The 26,523-nt window shown below is 39.0% G+C and overlaps 1 protein-coding gene across 3 annotated transcripts in view; it reads right to left on the reverse strand.

The window, feature by feature from the left end:
• Nucleotides 1-26,523, reverse strand: part of pik3ap1 (phosphoinositide-3-kinase adaptor protein 1) — a 163,994-nt gene that overhangs the window by 120,251 nt on the left and 17,220 nt on the right. The gene's annotated exons all lie outside the window — the stretch shown is intronic.

The following is a 26,523-nucleotide window of genomic DNA, read 5'->3' on the forward strand; positions in this document are numbered from 1 at the left end:
ACCTTTTTTAAGTGTGTCGAGTTTATTCATTTTCACAAGCTGCAGTCCTTTACTGTTTTGATTTACTGTTTATTTTTATTCAGCCATGTCTTTGTCTTCCATGCCACAGTTTGATTATTATCTTCAGTATCATTGTTGTTGTTCATGTTATTCTTGGATTGTGTAGGTCATCAGACATTAAGACCAAACATCACTAGTATGCAAAAGTAACATAAAACAACTAGCTGTGTAGGCCTGTGCTGTAAAAAGCAAGGAGTCCTTGAAACTATTGAAATCGTCAGAAAAAAAAAATGAAATGTCGAGGTGTCAGGTAATTGAAAGTTTCTTCAGAGGTTTCGTTTTGCTGGCGTGCTCGCCTCGCTTGTTTATTAGTGGCAGGAGGAAAAGTAAAAGGGATAGCATTTTGCTGACGAGCTTGAATCGCTCGAGTATTAGCCGCTAAGTGAGGGACTCTTTCTTTGGAGGTTTCGCTTTGCCGATGTGCTGGCCTCGCTTGTGTATCCTCGGAGGTGGAGCCCTTACCTCGACTCCACCTCTCACTTCCGGGCCGGACAGACAGATGCACACACTTTCATGCGTAGATGTTTACATATAGGATATAATTTGTCACTCGTTTAGTGTTTAAAAAAATGCTATATAAACCCCACCACATTTGGCCACCCTTGGCCAGCAAAAGATGACAAAGCCTTTCATGGCTCTGATTCTGTACTGCAGAATTTACTATCTTCCTCTGAAAACGTGATCAGATACACACAATACACAAAATACAAGTAAAGGGACTGGAAAACTATACAAAAAGAAGATCCTAGAACAAGCAAGGTCACTAAGGAACTAAACACTAGACTCTAGAAAACTAAACACTTGACTGAGTAGTTTTCACAAAAGTAAATAGGAACTGTGTTAGGGCACCGATGTGTGGCAGTGCTTTATTTTCAGTTCCCCTGCCACTTCCTTAAAGAAAGAAATGTTGTACTGTGCCATTCTTTCTATTCTGTAAAGTTGCTCAGTAAGACGCTGCATGCTGCTAGGTACGTGGACCAGACACAGTGAAGGTACTGTAAACTGTGAGACGGCTTGGTATCCACCTAACTTTAGATGAAGGTATGTTTTAGAAGGGGTTCGAACTTTGCTAGAAGTTGTGCACATTTAGAATATTCACAATGAGTATACAGGAGTAATTATTTAATTACGAGACATTAAGCCCGTTACAATAACGGGCGCTAGAACAATATTGCATAAACATTATTAGGAACAGTCTATATTAAATGGCAAGGGACCTTGACCTCATTCTGTTTGTTGTCTTAAATTTTTTTGTTAAAAATATTTTTGCAAGAAGCCTAAAGTAAAATAATATTAAAAATAAAATAGAAACGTATATGACAATACAGACAGTACAATTAATTTTGCCTTAGTGTAAAACTTTATAACAATCTGTAATACACAATATCTGAAGAAGATATTTAGGAAAATGTTTTTATTTTTTTACCTCAGGAAATTTTTCAATAAAATTTCATTATACTGTAGACAACATTTTTTGTAAACACTCTTGTTCAGGACCATCTACAACGTTGACAACAACATCTGGAAAACTTCTAACTCTTGATAATGCAACATATAACTGACCGTGGCTGAATGCTGGTTCTGGCAAGTAAATGGCAACTTTTTCTAAGTTTTACCCTTGAGCTTTATTAATTGTTATGGCAAAGGCTAATGTAACTGGAAATTGTCGCCTTCTTATGGTAAAGGGTAAATTAGTAGAGGATAGAGCCAAATCAATACGGGGAATATTCTGACGCTCATTTTCTTTTTTACAATCGATCTATTTGCTCGTATTTTTCTTTGTCTTTCAGCCTTTCTTTTGTTGATGTTTACTTGCTGAGCTGACTGTTCTTCCAGGAGATGTTGCTTATATACGATTTGAGTGTCTGTGTCTTTTGTCCTACTTGACGTGTCCTTTTTTTTGGGTGGCATGTTGTTAGTAGATAGTTAGTTAGTAAACATGCACGGGGCAGTATGTGTGGCGTCTCCCCAGCAATGGATTTTATGTGCGTGGCCGCGACTACCCAATCGGCACTCTCCCCAGCAATGCTGTCCTTTATTTGCTTATCATGCCGTTCACTATGTGCCCAGCTTCCAGTGTGTGTGCGTCCACGGTCTCCCCAGCAAAGCTGTCCTTTATTTGCTTATCATGCCGCGGCTGCGCCATTCACTGTCTGCGCGTCCACGATGCCGGTCGTGCGTTTTGCACCGAGCCTCGCGCATGCACACTTCACCAAAAGACACACACGGACACCTGGACGCACACAGGGGTTTTATTAAAGAGGATGATTACTGAACAAAAGGAAAATGGTATGCATGCCTTCTTTGCTACTTTTTATGCACAGGAGCCCTGCACTCACTCTTGACACTATTTTGCATTACCATAATTCTTTTTAATAAGTTGTTCACTGCTATTTTACTGGTAGTATCTGTGCATGTTGCATCATATACAGGTGCCGGTCATAAAATTAGAATATCATGACAAAGTTGACTTATTTCAGTAATTCTATTCAAAAAGTGAAAGTTGTATATTAGATTCATTCATTACACACAGACTGTTGTATTTCAAATGTTTATTTCTTTTAATTTTGATGATTATAACTGACAGCTAATGAAAGTCCCAAATTCAGTATCTTGGAAAATTAGAATATTGTGAAAAGGTTCAATATTGAAGACACCTGGTGCAACACTCTAATTAGCTAATTAACTCAAAACACCTGCAAAAGCCTTTAAATGGTCTCTCAGTCTAGTTCTGTAGGCTACACAATCATGGGGAAGACTGCTGACTTGACAGTTGTCCTAAAGACGACCATTGACACCAAGGAGGGCAAGAAACAAAAGGTCATTGCTAAAGAGGCTGGCTGTTTACAGAGCTCTGTGTCCAAGCACATTAATAGAGAGGCGAAGGGAAGGACAAGATGTGGTAGAAAAAAGTGTTCAAGCAATAGGGATAACCGCTTGTACCCTGGAGAGGATTGTGAAACAAAACCCATTCAAAACTGTGTGGGAGATTCACAAAGAGTGGACTGCATCTGGAGTCCATGCTTCAAGAACCACCAGACACAGACGTATGCAAGACATGGGTTTCAGCTGCCACATTCCTTGCGTCAAGCCACTCTTGAACAAGGGACAGCGTCACAAGCGTCTCGCCTGGGCTAAAGACAAAATTGCTGCTGAGTGGTCCAAAGTTATGTTCTCTGATGAAAGTAAATTTTGCATTTCCTTTGGAAATCAAGGTCCCAGAGTCTGGAGGAAGAGAGGAGAGGCACAGAATCCACGTTGCTTGAGGTCCAGTGTAAAGTTTCCACAGTCAGTGATGGTTTGGGGTGCCATGTCATCTGCTGGTGTTGGTCCATTGTGTTTTCTGAGGTCCAAGGTCAACGCAGCCGTCTACCAGGAAGTTTTAGAGCACTTCATGCTTCCTGCTGCTAACGAACTTTATGGAGATGCAGATTTCATTTTCCAACAGGACCTGGCACCTGCACAAAGTGCCAAAACTACCAGTACCTGGTTTAAGGACCATGCTATCCCTGTTCTTGATTGGCCAGCAAACTCGCCAAGAATACAGCTGTTTAAGACTAAAATAAGCAATAAGGGTTCAAAATCTTAACGAGTGAGACAACTAAAGTGAAGCAGAAGTGTTACTTGAGCAATAAGTGATTCTTATTAAGCAATTGGGTTGGAGTAAAAACCTGCAGCCAGTGCGGCCCTCCAGGACCGTGATTGAGGACCCCCTGATATACAGCATAAGGCGTCATCAGGTTCAGTACTAGCAATCTAAACTGTGGCTGCAAGTTTTTCTTCCAACTCATATTATTAACTCAATATATGTTAACTCAAAACTTTAACATATAAAGCATTAAATGGCCAAGGGGTCTGAACTTATCATGACTTACAAACCTGAGCGCACATTAAGATCTCAAGATGCCGGTCTGCTTAGGATTCCAAGGATTAATAAAATAACAGTGGGAGGTCGAGCTTTTAGTTACAGGGCCCCTAAACTGTGGAGTGGTCTTCCTGCTTCCATAAGAGATGCCCCTTCAGTCTCAGCCTTTAAATCCCGGCTGAAGACTCACTACTTCAGTTTAGCACACCCTGACTAGAGCTGCTGATTAACTGTACAGACTGCATCTCGGTTGTTAGTCATTAGCACTATAACATAAGTAACATGATAATTATATTTGAATACTAACCCTCACCTATTCGGTTTCTTTTCTCGGTACCCAAATGTGGCCTTTGGTGCCACGGCCCACCTGCCAAGTTGTTTGCCTGCCTATGGTAAAGTCATCGCTGATGGAGGATCACAGGAATCATGGGAAAGAGGGGTCCTTTCATCGGAGCAACGTTTCAGCCGTGGCATGGCCAAATGGGGAGGCAGCTTGATGGATGAGGTCTCCAGGACTCTAAAAATATCCAAACCTAATTATGTCATATCATCTACTGTTAAACCGTACTTCTAAAATTTTTATTATTATGCTGTCTTAAGGATTTGTTCTGCTCTGTGTATTGTATTGTATTGACCCCTACTTTTGACACCCACTGCACGCCCAACCTACCTGGAAAGGGGTCTCTCTTTAAACTGCCTTTCCCGAGGTTTCTTCCATTTTTCCCTACAAGGTTTTTATTGGGAGTTTTTCCTTGTCTTCTCAGAGAGTCAAGGCTGGGGGGCTGTCAAAAGGCAGGCCTGTTAAAGCCCATTGCGGCACTTCCTGTGTGATTTTGGGCGACACAAAAATAAACTGTATTGTATTGTATTGTAAAGCCAGTTATTGGGGCTGAAGCAACTATTGCTCGGGCATCATTTTCTGTCTCATTTCATTTAACTTGCTTGATAAGACGCTTCACTCTGTGCACATGTACCAATTAACAATGAAATGCCAATGACAAAAGAACCAGCAGTTCACCATCTAACTTAGTGGTTCTAAAGGTGAGTCCTGGGGGCTTACTGTGGGTGCTGATTTTTTTTTCGGCTTTTAATTTGACTCCTGTCTTAATTACACAAAGCTGTTATTTTTTCTTGTTTTGGCCTCCATTCATACATTATAAGTTACAAAACTGGGTTTTCTAAATTTTACAAGCATTTACATTACCAGTCAAAAGTTTTACAACACCTCAGTTTTTCTTCAAATTAACATAAAATGGTGAAAAGGTAAGGTGTAAACTGCCAAAGATTTAAATTTAAAGTTTAGCTTAGCAACAAATGAAAGAATAGGAAATTTCAGAATATTATAAATGGGCCCTCTTCAGGGAACAACTAATACAGATGTTCTGCTGCAAGGAGAGTAAATGAAGCCTTGCAAGTTGAAGCAAACAATTTGTACCCGTGTCCCAACTTCTGTTGATTACTTATAAACCCTCAGCCTGTCTTAAAGCAGAGTTGGAACAGACTGTGTTACTACACCCTCTGAAGTACGACTTGGACAATGTTACACTGTAGAAAGCTGTAAATTCCAGTGATAATGGCAAGAAAAGTAACAAATGAAATTGACAGAACATTATTACCCTTGGGTGGCACGGTGGCACAGTGGGTAGTGCTGCTGCCTCGCAGAAAGGAGACCTGGGTTCGCTTCCCGGGTCCTGCCTGCGTGGAGTTTGCATGTTCTCCCCGTGTCTGCGTGGGTTTCCTCCCACAGTCCATAGACATGCAGGTTAGGTGAATTGGCGATCCTACATTGTCCCTAATGTGTGTTTGGTGTGTGTGTGTGTGCCCTGCGGTGGGCTGGCACTCTGCCCAGGGATTGTTTCCTGCCTTGTGCCCTGTGTTGGCTGGGATTGGCTCCAGCAGACCCCCGTAACCCTGTTTTAGGATATGGCAGGTTGGATAATGACTGACTGACTGGCTTTGCACCCTGCTCTCTTCGCTCGCCAACCACCTGGCTAGCAGTACGTGTAAGGCCTCTTTGCGGTTCTGCTGCTCACTTATGGAGATGCGGATGTACAATTTAAACAGATTTGAATTTTCATGAGAATTGTTACATTTGGGCGGCACAGTGGCGCAGTGGGTAGCGCTGCTGCCTTGCAGTTAGGAGACCTGGGATCGCTTCCCGGGCCCTCCCTGCGTGGAGTTTGCATGTTCTCCCCGTGGGTTTCCTCCCATAGTCCAAAGACATGCAGGTTAGGTGCACTGGTGATCCTAAATTGTCCCTGGTGTGTGTGCCCTGCAGTCTGCCTGGGATTTGTTCCTGCCTTGCGTCCTGTGCTGGCTGGGATTGGCTCCATCAGACCCCCGTGATCCTGTGTTAAGACATAGCGGGTTGGATAATGACTGATTGACATTAGAAATGTAGGCTTTTCTTTTAGAGAAATTGCAATAAAATTATCCAAGTGTCAGTGAATAAAATGGTGTCTTACACAATCCAAAGGTAATTAGAAACTGGAAGTAACTTTGATAGGTAGAGATCTGACAGACCCAAAATCAAACTCAAAGTTTCTGAGGGTCACCGACTTGTGTGATGGGCGCCTCACAACACAACAGCTTTAAGCGCAGCTTAACAGTGCAGGTTAAAACGGTCCTGGAGGGCCGCAGTGGCTGCAGGTTTTTACTCCAACCCAATTGCTTAGTAAGAATCACTTATTGCTCAAGTATCATGTCTGCTTCACTTTAGTTGTCTCACTCGTTAAGATTTTGAACCCTTATTGCTTATTTTAGTCTTAAACAGCTGTAGTCTTGGCGAGTTTGCTGGCCAATCAAGAACAGGGATACCATGGTGTCAGCTTCTGCTGTAAAGTGCAGGTTTGACAGGGCGACTGGCAGTAAGGAAGCCATTCCTTAAACGACAAAACAGGGCCTTGAAATACCGGCTGTGGACTACTGCAGACTGGAAGAAAGTCTTATGGGCCAATGAATCAAAATTTGAAATCTTCAGTTCATCACACAGGGTGATATACGCCATCGAGTTGGAGAATGGATGGTTCCTCAGTGTGCGACACCAAATGTCAAACATGGAGGAGGAAATGTGATGGTCAAGGGTTTTTTTTGCTGGAGGAAGTGTTGGTGACTGGCATTCTTGAATCACAAGGATTACCAGTTTGGCTGTTACATCTGCAAAAGGTGGCGGAATCAAAAATGTGAATATAATTTTATACTCTTAATGATTCCTTGACTTACTGTTTTACTTGACATTGTTTATTTGTTCTATGCCTTGATTTCATTAAACATTATGACATTTAACCGCATGCATGTCCATAAAAACTGAAAAAAACTGAGGTGTTCTAAAACTTTTGACCAGTAGAATATGTCATGTTGGGGAGCATGCACTGGTACAGAGCGTTGGCGCACCCACTACACGACAAAACAACTCGGGATCCCGGTTGGTAACCCCCCAGGCTGACACGCAGTCCAGTCCCACCCTCCAGAAATGACCCTCTATCTGCTGCAGCCAGGGGTTACGTGGGCGAGTTGGAGATAATTGACTATTTTCCTATGTTTTTTTTTTATTAATTTTTACCATCATCATCACCATAATTTTTACTTTGTTTTTCATGGTGTTCCTGTTAATAAGGAGCTAGCTATTAAGTATCTTCAGAGTCATTTGCCCTGTTGTTTCCACCGCTCATCGTTAACCATCATTGTTAGATTACAATTAAGTGATCAAATTTCATAAAAAAGTGAATTAATTAACATTTACAAAGGAGAATCCAACATTTAAAAGTATAGCAAAAATGCACCAATTTATAAGTTTCCCACAAATGTAACTCTCAAACTTTTGCTCTTTTCTGAGTGCAGAATAAGAGATGAGTAGAAAAAAAGACTATTTAAACAAACAATGCAATCAGTCAGTGGGTCAATAAGTCACTGATTGTGAAACTGGTTGGAGCAAAAGCCTGCAGCCACAGGGGGTCCTCAGGACTGAGGCTGGGAAACACTACATTATAGGCAATGACCAGCTTCTAATTCAACACATTGGTTGGATCAATACAATGCAAATTGCTTGTATTTATTTTCTGATAAAAAAGAAAGGAAACAATTTATGCACTGCTTAATCTGTAGTTGTAACTGATATTGTGAAGATTATAACATTGATTTCCGTCAGTAGGGAAAATATTTTAAAAATTGCTTCCCCCTGCAGAATGAAGTCTCACATTTTCTTTTTGAAATCACAGGACTATAGGCTGATCCACAACCTACTGGTATTTTTGCTAATTTACCATAAACCATATACACTCTCCCAGTAATGCATGTGCCCTATTTACTTCCCCATGAAACATTTGTGCTACTTCTCTCATAATTGCTGTGTTCTGTTCTGTTTTTCATTAACCTATTTTCACTGTTAATTATTAATTTTTATTTTCTTGTGTGAGTAAATGCATGAAATAAAGTAAAATCCATCCATCCATTATCCAAGCTGCTATATCTCTACTACAGGGTCACGAGGAGCCAATCCCAGCCAACACAGGGCGCAAGGCAGGGCACACACACACCAAGCACACACTAGGGACTATTTAGGATCGCCAATGCACCTAACCTGCATGTCTTTGGACTGTAGGAGGAAACCCACGCAGACACGGGGAGAACATGCAAACCCCACACAGGGAGGACCCGGGAAGCAAACCCTGGTCTCCTTACTGCGAGGCAGCAGCGCTACCCACTGCGCCACCATGCCGCCCATGAAGTAAAATACTACAGTTTATTTATAACTTCACTCTGTGGTGAACATGAGAAATTGAAAGCCAGAGTATAAAGTCAGTTGAAAGACTGCAATAGATAGGATTTTCTGAGCCAAGGTGATCTGCACCCTGTAATCGTTTTTCTGAACCTCGGTTTTTAAAAAGTCATTTTTTCACTTGTAATAATCCTAAATGGAATATTTTCAGTTTAGAATTGTGAAATGTGTTAGTAAATTATGCAACTTTTACAAAAAGCAAAACATTTTCCAAGCTTCATATTTATGTACAGCTGATAAACAGTTTGAAAATTGCCACATCCTTTAGTTCAGTTATAACCCGCCATTGACTTTAAATGGATTTTTCGCTACATTTAATTTGCTTTGTTTGCTTACAACCCATAAACAAATCCTAATCTGTTCTAAAAGTTAGGATCATTACAGGTTAGCACGGTCAATGAAAAGGAAATTTGTTGGGGCTAAAACACTTCATGTCCAAGACACTTAAAAGGGGTGTCAGAATTGGGTGAAAAAAGACCCGTAAGGCACCGTACTGGGTCAGCATATGAAAACATTGTAAGGTTTAAAGTAGATTCCATATATGGTCAGTTAAGTCAAATCTTGTTATCATACAACATATAAATGTTTACAGTTGTACGTGAAAGTTTGTGAACCCGTTAGAATTTTGTATATTTCTGGATAAATATGACCTAAAACATCATCAGATTTTCACTCAAGTCCTAAAAGTAGATAAAGAGAAACCAGTTAAACATATTATACTTGGTCATCTATTTATTAAGGAAAATGATCGAATATTACATATTTGTGAGTGGTAAAAGTATGTGAACCTTTGCTTTCAGTATCTGGTGTGACCCCCCCTTTGCAGCAATAACTGCAACTAAACGTTTCCTGTAACTTTTGATCATCCTGCACACCGGCCTCGAGGACTTTTAGCCCATTCCTCCGTACAGAACAGCTTCAACTCTGGGATGTTGGTGGGTTTCCTCACATTAACTGCTCACTTCAGGTCCTTCCTCAACATTTCGATTGGATTAAGGTCAGGACTTTGACTTGGCCATTCCAAAACATTAACTTTATTCTTCTTTAACCATTCTTTGCTAGAACAACTTGTGTGCTTAGGGTCGGTTGTTGTCTTGCTGCATGACCCACCTTCTCTTGAGATTCAGCTCATGGACAGATGTCCTGACATTTTCCTTTAGAATTCTCTGATATAATTCAGAATTCATTTTTCCATCAATGAGGGCAAGCCGTCCTGGCCCAGATGCAGCAAAACAGGTCCAAACCATGATACTACCACCACCATGTTTCACAGATGGGATAAGGTTCTTATGCTGGACTGCAGTGTTTTCCTTTCTCCAAGCATAATGCTTTTCATTTAAACCAAAAAGTTCTATTTTGGTCTCATCCGTCCACAAAACATTCTTCCAATAGCCTTTTGGTTTGTCCACGTGATCTTTGGCAAACTGCAGACGAGCAACAATGTGTTTTTTGGAGAGCACTGGCTTTCTCCTTTCAACCCTGCCATGCACACCATTGTTGTTCAGTATCCTCCTGAAGGTGGACTCATGAACATGAACATTAGCCAATGTGAGAGAGGCCTTCAGTTGCTTAGAAGTTACCCTGAGGTCCTTTGTGACCTCACCGACTATTACAGACCTTGCTCTTAGGAGCGATCTTTGTTGGTCGACCACTCCTGGGGAGGGTAACAATGGTCTTGAATTTCCTCCATTTGTACACAATCTGTCCGACTGTGGATTGGTGGAGTCCAAACTCTTTAGAGATGGTTTTGTACCCTTTTCCTGCCTGGTGAGCATCAACAACTCTTTTTGTGAGGTCCTCAGAAATCTCCTTTGTTCGTGCCATGATACACTTCCACAAACACGTGTTGTGAAGAGCAGACTTTGATAGATCCTGTTCTTTAACTAACACAGGGTGCCCACTCACACCTGATTGGCATCCCATTGACTGAAAACACCGGACTCGAATTTCACCTTCAAACTAACTGATCATCCTAGAGGTTCACATAATTTTGCCAATCACAAGTATGTAATATTCAATCATTTTCCTCAATAAATAACAAGTATAATATTTTTGTCTCATTTGTTTAACTGGTTTCTCTTTATCTACTTTTAGGACCTGAGTGAAAATCTGATGATGTTTTAGGTCGTATTTATGCAGAAATATAGAAAATTCTAAAGGGTTCACAAACTTTGAAGCACAACTGTAAGTACTCCATGTTCCTTAGTGGAAGTGAGTGCAGCAGCCACCAAACTTTAAGCAAACTTCGGCATCTACATAGTTTAGAAAAAAAAAATACATAATTAAACCGTGGCTTGAAAGTGCGATTATGTGACCAATCATTTGTGACTTGCAAACATTTTAATTTCTAGTGTCATGAGTTAGAAATAAAAGCGAGAATAAATTTGTATTCATCCTCTGAATAGAACAGGCAGGGCTAGAGGTGTTACCCTAATAATCCATCCATTTTCTCACTGACTCATCAAGTTTAGTGTTTACTTGCTTTAGTGTTTTTAACGAGTTACTATCTCCTCCATATACTGATGCAAATATAAATCCCAATGCAGCAAATGACATACCCCTGCTCAAGTAATTAGCCGACAAAGCTAATTTTAAAAGTGTGTTGTTACATAAACAGCATTTACAGAGTTTGCGTTAGTGTAAACATCCTGAATCTTGGTATTCTTTAATTCATGTGGTACAGTTATAAAAAGGTTTTCTTATTTATTTTTAGTATTGGTTTTCAGTAGTATTTATTTTGCAGTTGACTAGACATAACATGTAGAGAATGCATTTCGAATCTGCAAACGGTCAGATAAATGAGTAAACTTTGATTATCATATCTGTCTCTTTAAAACCTTACACTGACCTCCAACCCCCCCAACCAACCGGTCTATAAAATCCCCCCAATATGTTGTTACGTGACTGGAGGGGATTCCCTCCAATTACAAATGAAATTCACTACGTGTGGGCACCAATGAGCCTGCCTGTTGCCTTTTGGAGATGCGACTTTAGATGCATATCATACTAATGCTACTTGCTTTTGTAAACTACTGTATATTCATTTTGTCAGTCTACTAGAAGTACACTTAAAGATAAAGGCATTGAGGACTTGAATGTGCGAGAGTAGGCAGCAATAAAGATTAATGCCATTCAGTGCGTCAATGTGGTCTGGGTATTTAATAAGCTGTGCATTCCTGTAAATAGCCTACTTTGTGAAATATCATTCTTTCATATACAACCCATTTTGATGTCAGCTTGTAAATTTATGTTACGGTGCACATTTTTTTCTTTCTGCTATGCATTGCTTGCCTTTACTTTTATTCTTCTTTTATACAAATCGATGAGAAAACGATAGGAGAACAGTCGAGAAAGTTTTTTGTTTGCCTGAGACTTATAGAAAAGTGGCGGCAAAACTCCTAGTTAGACATCGATTGATTTATTGTACCAACACAATGTGATCCTAAAGTTAAAAATGCCACTCTCTGGCATTGCTTATTCAAATCCTACTGTATGTGGGATGAAAGCATTTCAACTGATTGTTACACCTTATTAACAGTTATTGAGAAAGTAAATGATGGACTTTATAAGTTGTAATATCTGAGGATCAGTCTGTTTGTTCGCATATCCAGTATCCTAAGGAGCAGGACAGTCTGAGTGTAACGTTAAGTCAGCGTAATAACAGAGGCAGACCCTGCAGACGATGCTGGAGAATTTTATGTTTTTTCGTGAGCATTTTTAATTTAATATGTTGTATATTATATATTAAAGATTTACTAGAACTAAGCTGTGCTAAAACAATAGCATCTATTGATGATAAAGGTATTGCCAATGTTAGAAATGTGTAATTAGACAACTAGAGGGGCAATTTATTTAAAATGCACCCAAAATATAAAGGGTTTCTATTTGAGTTTATGTACAGAGAAAACCAAGGTGATCCAAGGCATACTGTACAGCTTTCTCATGACAACCTAATTTCCCTTTGGGATTAATAAAGTATCTATCTATTCAATCAATCAATCAACATTTATTTATATAGCACATATTCATACAAAAAAATGTAGCTCAAAGTGCTTTACAAAATGAATAGAAAAATAGAAGACACAATAAAAAATAAACATAAGTCAACATTAATTAACATAGAATAAGTAAGGTCCGATGGCCAGGGTGGACAGAAAAAACAAAAAAAAACTAAAAAAAATAAAATCTGTAGGGGTTCCAGACCACGAGACCGACCAGTCCCCTGTGGGCAATCTACCTAACATAAATCAAACAGTCCTCTTTGTATGTAGGGTTCTCATGGAAGGACCTGATGATGATGGTCACGTAGACTTATGGCTATTACTATCCATCCATCCATTTTCTAACCCGCTGAATCCAAATACAGGGTCACAGGGGTCTGCTGGAGCCAATCCCAACCAACACAGGGCACAAGGCAGGGTGCCAACCCACCGCAGGACACACACAAACATACCAAGCACACACTAGGGCCAATTTAGAATCACCAATCCACCTAACCTGCATGTCTTTGGAGTGTGGGAGGAAACCGGAGCGCCCGGAGAAAACCCACGCAGACACGGGGAGAACATGCAAGCTCCACGCAGGGAGGACCCGGGAAGCGAACCCGGGTCTCCTAACTGCAAGGCAGCAGCGCTACCACTGCGCCACCGTGCCGCCCCTGGCTATTACTAAAGACTTAGTAATACTATTGTATTGTATTACTTAGTAGACTATTGTGAACGCTGGCTGGACACAGACAGACAGACATGTTGTTCATCACCACACACTGTTTATTTACACTACTATTTACAATTTTATCGCGCTCACAAAACCCCAGTGCCTCTTGCGCCGATTCCCCAAAGTCCAGGGCTCACAGTCTCTGTGCCTTTCTTTCCTGGCCGCCTCAGTCCTCTCTCCAGCTCTGTCCACTTCCACCCGACATCCACTGCTCACTGAAGGGAGGCGGCCCCTTATATATGATTCCTGGACGAGCACCAGGTGTTCCCGGCATTCTTCCCTTGGCCACGCCCCAGCGTAGCGGAAGTGCCGGCTGTCCTCCTGGCAGCTCTACCTGTGTCCTCCAAAGTCTTCCCCCCAACACTTCCTGGTGTGGCGGAAGTGCCGGGCTCTCGGGATATCCAGGCACCGGGGCACCGCCTGCCGGTGGCCACGGGTCCCTACAGGGCTGGGCTTCCAAGCCCTTAACCCGAGGCTCCCAACATAACCAGGACGGACGCCCCCTCGCGGTCTGGAGGAGGCACAAGCCCTCCTCCTATCCTCCTATCTATCTATCTATCTATCTATGATAACACCATTTTAATTTTGTATGCAGTGCACAGCTCTGCACTAAAGAATACAGCCAGTCAGTCAGTCACTCATCATCTAACCTACTATATCCTAACACAGGGTCAGGAACAAATCCCGGGCAGGGTGCCAGCCCACCACAGGACACACGCACACCAAGTACACACTAGGGACAATTTAGGATCGCCAATGCACCTAACCTGCATGTCTTTGGACTGTGGGAGGAAACCCACGCAGACACAGGGAGAACATGCAAACTCCACCGAGCCGCCTGTAAAGGATACAATGAACACCCATTTATTTCTATGTTACAAGTGGAAGGACTTCAGCAAAAATAACAAATCTGATAATATGAGGAAACCCAAATATGCGCAAGTAGAACATACCAAGTAAGCAAAAAAAAAATCATCCTTGTAAAGGTAACAACTTTGGCCCCTATTTTCCTTGGAACAGTAACACCACTAAGTCACTCCTTTGATAGTTTAGAATCTTCTCTCTTCTAACACATTCAACTAATTAATGTTGCTTGTAAAACACCTTTTTCATTCTTGTCATTTTAGACATGTATTTCATCATACAACCTACATTTACATTATTCATCGTCTCATCTTTGTGCGTATTTTATCAAAAATCTGCACCCAAGATGCAAGCTTGAGCCCAGAGAATCTTTCCTTTATATTCATTAAGTGAACCATATATATAAATGAGACTTAAATGTTTGATTATTATCTTCCACTTCATCATAAATAGTAACCACAAAGTTTCATAGCTGCTTCGGCTGTCTGCTTGCATGCCTCTGATGCAGTTTCCTGCTGCTAATGAGGTGAGGATAATCACTGAGATAATCTTCTCATCATTCCCATGTGGAGGTTTACACTCAAGTTGCAAGGCTCAAAGCCACCGTGCTGAGGACTTGTACAAGAGTGGAATAAACCAGCTGCCGTAGGTGTTATACCAATGTAAGGATACAGTAAAACATAACCACTGAGAACTGAACATGACTTTGTGGTGGACAAGCGAAGAAAAACTGAGGCCTTTTGGAACCAATGAATACAATTAGCATATTGACTATGCAGGTTTCAAAGTTCTGTATAAAGGGAATAAAACAGAGTATCCTCTTACAGGGACACCTCCATTTTTCTCTATAAAGTACAGAGACAATAAAATTGAAATGGTCTTCATAAAACAGTAATCAGCAAATTCTACATGATAGAATGAAAACTAACAAAGTAAGCTACCAGCGACTGTGGATTAAAGTTTGTATTGTTCAAAAGGACTACAGAATGGTTCCGATTAGATTTCAAACTTTCTTATACTGATTTTACACTTGTCTTTTAGTATCACAGCACTGAAGATAATAATACAGTAACATTTATCGTACACTAGGTGTTAACATTTCTTGTTTGTTGCATTTCTTCATGTAGTTATTTCAGTCATCTTTACCCTTACTCAACTGGGCTTGCTTGCGTCTTATTTCTTCATACAAGGAATTAGCATAGGCCCGTTTATCTTCAGTTTCCTAAACAACATTAGCAGATACTGTACAGTGGATCATTAAGCCTCCACATCATTTTATGTTCTTCACTTAACCATATTTTTACATGGACTTGTTTTTGTGAATTATATTGATTATTTCTTCTTGACGTTCTTGAATAGCATGACACATGGGACAAATAATAAAAAAAAAGTATTTCTGATCCACAAACCCTTGAAAGACACATACACTGCATTACGCTTAATTTTTTTCTGACTAAAAACTAAAATATTTCCTTAATTATCAGCTTGTATGAAGATGTTTCAACTCTTGAAGACCATAATGTTTGCATTCTAAAGTTAAACTTCCTATGATAAATGAATACTCTTCTAAACACTGAAATATTTTAAGTGCTCTAACTGTAGTAATATATTTACTTTCCTAAACTGTAGAAAATGTTTTCTTTAGTGGGTTTATCTATCTATCAATAAAATACACATTAGATAGATAGATAGATAGATAGATAGATAGATAGATAGATAGATAGATAGATATGAAGGGCACTATATGATAGATAGATAGATAGATAGATAGATAGATAGATAGATAGATAGATAGATAGATAGATATGTAAGGCACTATATAATAGATAGATAAGGCACTATTAGATAGATAGATAGATATGAAAGGCACTATATGATAGATAGATAGATAGATAGATAGATAGATAGATAGATAGATAGATCTTTATTTGTCCCCGTGGAAGATTTAGCTTTTTACAGAAGCTCTTTAAATAAATAAAAACATAAATAAGTAAATAAGTAAGGAAGCAAATTAATTAATATATATATATACACACACACACACTTTAATCTAAATAAAGAAGAAAATTAAAAAGAAAGATAACTTCTGACTTGGCTGTCACAGCAACAATGTAATGCTGTTGGTATAAAGGTAGTGTATTGGCTTGAAAGTATTAAGTGGAATATTGATTTTATAAGGCCCTTTAAATAAAGATATTTTCCACATAAAGAATAAAGTAAAACATTTCACTCTCTTATTCAGTTAAGAGCAGCACGGTGGCATAGTGGTCAGTGTTACTGCCTCTCACATTCAGTGCCCTGAGTTTGAATTCCATACTCAGCCATTGTCTGCGTGGAGTTCACACATTCTCTCTGTGTTTGATTAGTTTTCCTCAAATTACTCTTATTTTCCTCCCACATTTTTCCACATTAGATCAACTATTATTTCCAAAGTGGTCCTTGTGTGAGACTAGGTATGGTTGGGGGAATGAGTGCCCTCTACGATGGACTAGTGCTCTGTCTTGAGCTGTTTTTGCATTGGCCCCTACCACCTTGAGTGGAATTAAGTGTGTTTGAGAATACAGTATTATGGTCCAGTTAATAAAATTTCAGTGACACATTGTGTCCTTAATATAGTGGAGGGTTGTTGATCTTAACTGAGATCCTCAGACAATGTAAATGAATTTATTAAAACTGCCATGTTTTCACTACACCTTGTTCCAAAAAAATATGATCTGCATAGAATTAACAGTCATATTAGCTTTTTTGTCCGAGACATTCACCACTATATGATAACAAATATATTATTTTAGCAATAACTACATGAAGAAATAAAACTGTACATGTCTAAATTGAATAATATATTTGTATATGAATGAAACAAAGATTGAAGTACTGCTTACTTTGTGTTTTAAATATAAAATAAAAATATATCAGTCTTATTGAATGTCTACGCACGTCGAATGTGGCGAATGTGGCGAATGTGGCGCAGTGGTAGTGCTGCTGCTTTGCAGTAAGGAGATTGTGGGTTGGCTTCCTGGGTCCTCCCTGTGTGGAGAGCGCTTTGAGTAGTGAGAAAAGCGCCATATAAATATAAAGAATTATTTTTATTATTGTTACAACATTGGAGAAAAGCAATCTAACTACCAAAATACATGTTTGATAAACTATGGAAACTGAAAAAAGCTGATGATTTTTTACTGACAAAATTAATTTTTAATATACACAAAAAAATAAGGAAATTAAGCTACTTAAATAGATAACAATAGACAGGAAGGAATCATTTGATGTAGAATAAAACATTAAATGGCCACATTTAGAACTACATACTAATGTTACTTTAAAATCCTTAACTTACACTGATGAAGATGTATCGTTGTTTAACTTCACATTGAGTTATCAAACATACTGCACTTTTCAAACACATTACATTATTCACCTTCCACCTTTCAAACCTTTTTATTCCAATTCAGATTTCTGAGGACATATTTACATGTAAAATACCTTTTCTTGAACAGAAATCACAAAAGTGTGAGAGTGAAGCTGAACAAAAAGGCATCACTGAATTTCATGTTTATAACACCAGGTAGCAAAACATAAATACAGAATGTCAAAATCATATTTACTGAAAATGAAAACAAAAAAAGAAAAAAGAATTTACACAACTATTATTAAAAATTTGACTTGAAAAAGTGTGGCACTGTAATATTTAAACAAAACGTTTAAAAAGTAATTGATACACAAATGATGTGGCAATGCACACCAGAAAAACTAGTGAACTAATACATGCAAGTTCAGACCCATGTCCATATTATTTAAATTGAATTATTGAGCTAAGTATCTTTTTTCATAAAGTTGTATACTTCTTTAGTCTACAAGAATATACAAAGAATTCCAAAGAATACTCTGATGCCGGCATTATTCCTGATTAAAAAGGTATTTACCCCAAGTTGCTGCTGACTACATCTATTAATATTTACCGTCAGGGTACCAGGAGCCAGTCTTTGATGGATATTGTTAGATAATACGCATCCATCCATTTTCCAACCCGCTGAATCCAAACACAGGGTCACAGGGGTCTGCTGGAGCCAATCCCAGCCAACACAGGGCACAAGGCAGGAACCAATCCTGGGCAGGGTGCCAACCCACCGCAGGACACACACAAACACACCCACACACCAAGCATGCGCTAGGGCCAATTTAGAATCGCCAATCCACCTAACCTGCATGTCTTTGGACTGTGGGAGGAAACCCACGCAGACACGGGGAGAACATGCAAACTCCACGCAGGGAGGACCCGGGAAGCGAACCTGGGTCTCCTAACTGCGGTGGCTACCACTGCGCCACCGTGCAGCCCAAATTGCAGATCCATTTCTCTAATTTCCTTACTTATTACTTCATGTGCTATAACCCTATAATTCATTTATTACGGTTTGCCATTCACAACCTGCCCAGTGTTTAGCTAGTTGATTATGACTACGATATGCAAATTATTTAATGTCTTTGTGAATTAGCTATTAGCATATTTGTGAAATTATCACAAGTCATCATAAATGTTACAATTTATTATGTAACATATTATACTGAATATTAATTAACTCCTATACAGTACACATTAGCAGTCATTCCTGTCATAATTACAATAATAAAAATAACCCTTCAATTCCTTTTTTTATTCTTATAAAAAATATCTAGATCTATATATAACCATGAAAACAGGATGGTTGTACTGAAAAGTGTGGTTTGCATAATTTTCTTTGGCCAGATTGTGGGCAAACAAACATATTGACGCAGTCTGCTGAAATTAACCACTAACACTTTTAGCCTTAACTACTACTGCAAATTAAAAGCCCTTTTCTCCAGCGGGTAGTAAGCTAGCAGGCATTTACTGTAAAGGAGCAAGTCACCTAACAACTAACACTATCTGTTTTTTTTCCTGTATTATTCCACACTATTCATAATAAATATTTTCAGATCATTAACTAGTTCTTAAAATTAGATAAAAGATCCTAGTGAATGTTTCTATTTATTTAAAAAAGCTCCATGCAATACATTTGGGCCTAATAAACGGTTCCGAAACCTTTAGCAACGATAACTACAACCAGACATTTCATGTGCAGATATTAATACAGAAAAGGTCACTGGATCCTGCCCGACTCCTCCTTAAATAATGTTGCAATTCTTTTAACAACAATCATGCCATTTCGATTATGAACTGCCTATTTCAAGTTCTCCTCTAATATCGCAAAAGCCTTTAGGTCTTAGCAAAGGCTGGCTCTTTCTGTTCATTCATTCTGAAGTATAGTGATCTTGGCTGTTTTGAATAAATAAGTTATTGCAAGATACAACTGCAGTTTAGATCACGGCTTCATAGTCTGTTGCAGTGCAAAATTTATGAATCCATTAGTAGTGGCAAACCATTAAGGGTTGACATAATTAAGCATTCCAAATAAAATATATTTTAGTTACTAATGAAGGCACAACATGAAGATTCTCATGCCTAAACAGTTAAGATATCTTTAAATCGGAGAAAAAACAATAATTTCCTTCTACTAAGACAAAGCTGAATAAAACTTATTTTGAATGGTAAAAAAAAAATGAAATGAAAGTCAGGAACAAGCACTGCCTCACGCAACATTATATCTTCTTATATAATACGCCACCGTGGCTGTCCGTTTGTCTTTCCAGGATTTTAAATCGCCTGTAGCTTGTAATCCGTTTGACCTGAAATGTGGTACACTTATACTAAGTGATGTCAACTATCCACTTTCGGGGTGATGATTGACCTCCAAGGTTATTCCTCTTTTTATGTGAATTTCCCTTTGGGATTAATAAAGTATATACAGTAATCCCTCGCTATATCGCGCTTCGACTTTCGCGGCTTCACTCTATCGCGGATTTTAAATGTAAGCACATCTAAATATATATCACGGATTTTTCGCTGGTTCGCCGCTTTCTGCATACAATGGGTCTTTTAATTTAGGTTACATGCTCCCTCAGTTTGATTGCCCAGTTGATTTCATACAAGGGACGCTATTGGCGGATGGCTTAGAAGCTACCCAATCAGAGCATGTATTACATATTAACTAAAACTCCTCAATGATATAAGATATGCTTCCCGCGTGGCGCTTGTTTTGTTTGCTTCTCTCTGTCCCTTAGTGATGGGAAGTTCGGATCATTTTACTGACTCCGATCTTTGAGTCTCGTTCAGCAAAATGAACGAATCATTTTTCGAGTCATTTCATTCAATTCTGTTTCCGGCTCAGACTGCATAGGTTAAGCTTATGGGGCTGTCACGTGATGAACGAACGACTCGAACCCGAAGACTCGAGATGAACTAATCAATTCTGTTTCCGCTCAGACTGAGTTGGTTAAGCTTATGGGGCTGTCACGTGATGAGCGAACGACTCGAAAAACCCGAAGACTCGAAACAGGTGAATCAATTCCAATACAGAAACTATAGGAAGTTGCGCAAATGCGCATGCGCGACTGAACGAATCACTCCCACGAGACGACTCGTTCTTCCTGAGTCACATTAAAGATTCGTTCAAAATGAACGAATCGTTCAAGAACGACCCATCACTACTGTCCCTCTCACTCTCTCTGCCTGACGGAGGGGCTGTTTACACAGAGGACACTGACGCTCCTCTACAAAATGCCGCTTTATCGCAGTGCTTCTGTATACTTAAAAGCAGGTATTGATTTTTTGATTGTTTGCTTTTCTTAGCGAGCGCTCTCTCTGACATTATCTGCTCTTCACGGTGCTCCTTTGAAGATAAGCTATGTTTGCATTCTTTTAATTGTGAGAAAGAACTGTCATCTCTGTCTTGTAATGAAGCACAGTTTAAACTTTTGACTAAAGGGTGTTATTTCATGTCTAGAGGGCTCTAATAATGTTAACAGGATGGGAGAGTTTATAAGGGCTTAAAATATATAAAAATAACCATACAAACATATGGTTTCTACTTCGCGGATTTTCACCTATCGCGGGTGGGGGTCTGGAACGCAACCCGCGATCGAGGAGGGATTACTGTATCTATATCTATTTTTATTTTATTTTATTGTAGAATCTACTCACGGCAGTGGGCTGCAGGGTGGCCATGTGGTGCATACGTACAGGCGCCGTTCTCATCCCTACCACCTTCGCCGTCACTTCCCCTACCTCTTCATATCTTAAATCATTCCTGAGGCAGATTGAAGACTTAAGTGCCATCTTAAGTGAAAAATTAAGGAAAATGTAGCAAGTAATTGCAACACAAACACTGACATCATCAGTTTTAACAAGAAAACATGCCGACGAAAGAAGAGAAGCAGCGGGCCACTAGGGTGGAGAAAAGACGAGCTGCTCGGGAAGCAACAAGCGCATCAACCTCTGAGCAAACGTACAGAGACAGTCTGAAAACTCTTGGGAATGCTCAAGTCGAGTGTATTCACTGCACGTTATTGTGTAGTGTGCCGTTACTGGTGTTGAAATAACTACTTATATAAATAATAAAACAAAGTTATATGACAAAATATGAATATTATATACAGGATAAAGTAAAGAGGACAATGTTCTTAACCAATTTATATTTGTACCCACCTCCACATTGTGTATCATGTTAATTATCAGGATGGCAGGCTGTGGACCCAATAAATATTTATCTCCATTCTTTCTACTTTTTATTTATTTTATAAAAATCAAATAACATTCCATAGCAAGTCAAGTTTAACAAAACTAGGTTTGAGTTAAATCAACCACCACCCATGAGAAAGAGAGCTAGGCCAACAGAGTAAAACTTTAAATAGTAAAAGTAAATAGATAAATTAATACATGAATAAAAATTAGGAGAATAAAAAAGAGGGGAGAGAATGTTTATTTTATTCTAAGATGTTATCCTGCCAGGTTTTGAAAATGTTTTGTGCAGATCCTTTAAGTGAGAATTTGATTTTTTTTTTCCCAATTTCAGATAATATATAACATCGGTTACCCACTGACTTAAAAGAGATGAGTTAGGATTCTTCAGGTTGAGCAAGAGAAGTCTACATGCTAATAGTGTAGTAAAGGCCATTACTGTTTGTGTTTCCTTCTCCACTTTAAGCCCCTCTGTGAGCCCACCAAACACAGCTGTTAGTGGATTAGAAGGGATTGGGACACCAAGGCCGTTTGAAAGACATTTAAAGATTTTGGTCCAGAATGGTGTTAATTTGCTGCAGGCCCAAAGCATGTGACCCAGTGAGGCTGAAACTTGATTGCAATGTTCGCAGGTTGGATTTTGCCCTGCAAACATTTTGGACAGATGTGTTCGATTGATAAAACTTTAAGTTGAATGACTGCATGCTTTGCACATAATGGAGCTCGAGTGAATTCTGTGCATTTCTACTTTTTTTTAATTAAGACTGCATTTCCTCACATTGCACTGAAGCCAGCGTAAGGACAGGGATGGTCAGTGGTACGTTTTTAGTGCTCTGGTGAATTTATACCTGTGGCACCATCTGTCAGAGAAATGGCATGGATTAGTTCAGATGAATGTGTGATCCTCAATCAAATTCAATCACTGTTAAGACTTGTACTCCAAATAATTTGTTTGCATTTATATGACAGATGAGAACAGGATAAGTAATGCTGGAGTTGTGCTACTTTATTTTTATTCTGGCAGTTTAACATAACTAGTACACTTCCAAACTGGAAGCACAAACTGAAAATTAAAACAAAAAGAAAATCAGTGGTCTGACTAAGGTGGATAGATTAGCTGTTCACCTTATTATAAAAAACCATACTTGCATAGGGTGGAGACCCTAACGACTTTTAAAAGACAGTTGAATGCGATAACAATGTAGACATTAACCAAACAATAAAAAAAATTTAACGGATTCAGTTGTTTTATATTTTTAATGCAATTACACAACTAAGCCAAGACTGCTCAAATATTGTTTCAAATGTATACTTGTTATCTTAGTTTTTTTGACAGCTTTTGTAATGTCCCTGAGCAAGGTGGCCACATACATTATCTGTAGCCAACATTGCTTAGATACAGTTTCACAAGTATACTTGTTCTTTTAGTTTTTGATAGCATTTGTAATGTTCTTGAGTAGAGTTGCCACATATATTATCTTTGGCATGGGTGGAGGCAGGGTGTGAATTATAGCGGGCCACAAATGTTCAGCCCCCACTAAATGAGACATTAGAACTTGCAATAGTGTTGAAAATAAAAACAAATGTGTGATACTATAAAAATGGAACATAGGTGTATAACTATGAATGCACAGTGAAAAGTGAGTCTTTAATTTATAATAATAATACACTTTATTTATTTGTAGGCACCTTTCTAAACACTCAAGGACACTGAACAATAGATAAAACACATATTATAAGCAAAACTAAAATACAAAAACTAAAATCAGCAATTGTAATCAAAGAGAAAAAGCAGTCTTAAGTTTAGATTTGAAAAGGGAGAATGAATCAATATTTCCAAGCACAGATGGTAATGAGTTCCAGAGCAACTGAACGCTCTGCTCCCCATGGTGGTAAGACGGGCGAAGGGGACAGTCAAGTGGATGGAGGAAGAGGATCTGATGGCAACATGGAGGTCAGTCAGAAATGTAGGAGAGAGCCTTAAAGGTTAACAGAAGAACTTTGAATTGAATGTGGAACTTAACTGTTATACTTAATGTATAGAGTTTTCTCATATTTTATATAGCATCATTCATAGCAGAGATTATTATAAGATTTTTTTTTCTTTTATTTATCTAGAGCAGTGTTTCCCAAACTCGGTCCGGTGGCCCCCCGTGGCTAAAGGTTTTTGTTCCGACCAGCTTCTGTTTTTAATTGGACTCCTGGGCTAATTAAATGATGTGTTATTTCTCAAGTTCTATGTTTTGGGAACAATATAGAAATTAGAAAACTAAGTTTGATAAAAAAAAAATATATATATATTAAAATGTACCAAGCAGTTACATAGGAATAATGTATTTTTTTCTTTTTAACAATATTTTCATCTTGATTTTCATTCTACTTTTCCAGGTGTTCTAATTGTTTAATTAATCTATAATTTACTAATTAGTGGGTCTGATGCTAAAGTATTTGCAGCCTTTGATTAGTCAGTGTTTGCCAGCGTGTCTGCTCTGCTCGTTTTTAATTTTCATTAATAAGATATAATGAAGGGGGAAAACTGCGCAGAGAAAGAGCAAAATATAATGAAATCAACAAAAGAGAGTTAAGCATTTAAATCTATAGCAAAAGCAGAAATATTTCTAAATGTCTTATAAATGTAAAAATCATGCTGCTGTGCTTTTCTGAATGTAGAATAAAAGAAAAATAATCCCAGCTAATGAAATGAGATCAGCGCTATCAGGTGTTGTCACTGATTAGGAATCTGATTGGAACAAAAACCTGCAGCCACAGGGGGTGACAAGACCGAGGTTGGGAAACAATGGCTTAAAACAACACAATATGCTTTTAAGTGACTCGTCTGCCCTGTCAGACACAGCTTTTCAAGGACTGCATGAACACTAATGGACCTATATCAAAGGAGCCTCCAAATCAAACATACTTGGCACATCAAGTAAACAAAGCTGGTGAGGAAGGCCGGCTCTGTTGTCGGCATGGAGCTGGACAGTTTGACGTCTGTGGCAGAGCAACGGGCGCTGAGCAGGCTCCTGTCAATCATGGAGAATCCACTGAACAGGATCATCTCCAGACAGAGGAGCAGCTTCACGGCAGACTGCTGTCACCGTCCTGCTCCACTGACAGACTGAGGAGATCGTTCCTCCGCCACACTATGCGACTCTTCAATTCCACCCGGAGGTAAACGTTAACATTATACAAAGTTATTGTCTGTTATACCTTCATTGTTATCACTCTTTAATTTAATATCATTAAATAAATTAAATATCATTGTATCAGGGAAGGACAAGAGGATGAATACAGGAGGGTGGTGGACAGCTTTGTGGAGTGGTGTGAGCTAAATTTTTTTACAGATAAACATCACAAAGACAAAGGAACTGGTTGTGGACTTTAGAAAACAGGCTCCTTTTCCCACCCCTGTCACCATCAGAGGAACTGATGTTGTGGTGGTTGAGGACTACAGGTACCTGGGGATACACACTGACAGTAAACTGGACTGGTCCAAGAACACCGACACGGTTTTCAAGAAAGGGCAGAGCCGACTTTACCTATTGAGGAGGCTCAGGTCTTTCAATGTCTGTAGGAAGATGCTGACTATGTTCTATCACTCTGTAGTAGAGAGTGTGGTGTTTTTTGCAGCTGTGTGTTGGGGCAGTGGGCTGAAGACCGCTGAGGCCAACAGGCTGAACAAACTGATTAAAAAGGCTGGTTCTGTCCTGGGTGTAAGACTGGAGAACCTGGCGGAGGTGTCTGAGAGGAGAATACTGAAAAAGCTTCTCGGTATCATGGACAACCCCTCTCACCCCATGCATGCTTCTTTGATGGGTCATCGGATGCACACACAACAAAAGACTCATTGCCTCCAAGTGTAGAACCGAACGCCACAGGACATCTTTTCTACCTGTGGCAATAAGACTATATAATTCTTCCTCATTCTGTAGGTGATGCTTCTCATCATCACATGCTGCTATCTCATTTTTTTATAGCATAAACACTAGCCACTTTTCATTACCACTTGCACTAATAATCTGTAATTTTATTATATCTGTTATAGTTTGTGTTATAGTTGTTTGTTGCTTTGCACAAATTAGTTATATAGTTATAATACAAACTATTAGTTATAGTTATTTGATATTTTGTTTAGAGTTATTTTGTTATTCTGTTTATTTAGTTATTCTGTTTGTACTATTATGACTGATCTTTTAAACTCTTTATTCCTCTTGTTGCACTGAGCATGTATATGACAAAAGAATTTCCCTCGGGATAAATAAAGTTCTTATCTTATCTAATCTAATCATCAATATCAATTGTTTATCATCAGTATGTTGCTGCTGGAGTATGTGAATCTCCCCTTAGGGATTAATTAAAGTATCTATCTATCATATTGTGCCTTTCACATCTATCTATCTATTATATAGTGCCTTTCATTTCTCTCTGTCTATCTATCTATCATATTGTGCCTTTCACATCTATCTATCTACTCTATCACGTGACACTGTCATAGTCTCACATGTTAATATCTATTGTGAGGAGTCACTTGGCTGACAAGTGGTTGCCAGGGGAGAAAAAGCAGAATCAGGATGGCACAGGGCTGGGATAAATCACAAAGAAAACATCTATAGATGAGACACAGGCATAATGGCAAAAATTACATTT

The sequence above is a fragment of the Polypterus senegalus genome, chromosome 1, assembly GCF_016835505.1.
Source record: "Polypterus senegalus isolate Bchr_013 chromosome 1, ASM1683550v1, whole genome shotgun sequence".
NCBI lineage: Eukaryota > Metazoa > Chordata > Cladistia > Polypteriformes > Polypteridae > Polypterus > Polypterus senegalus.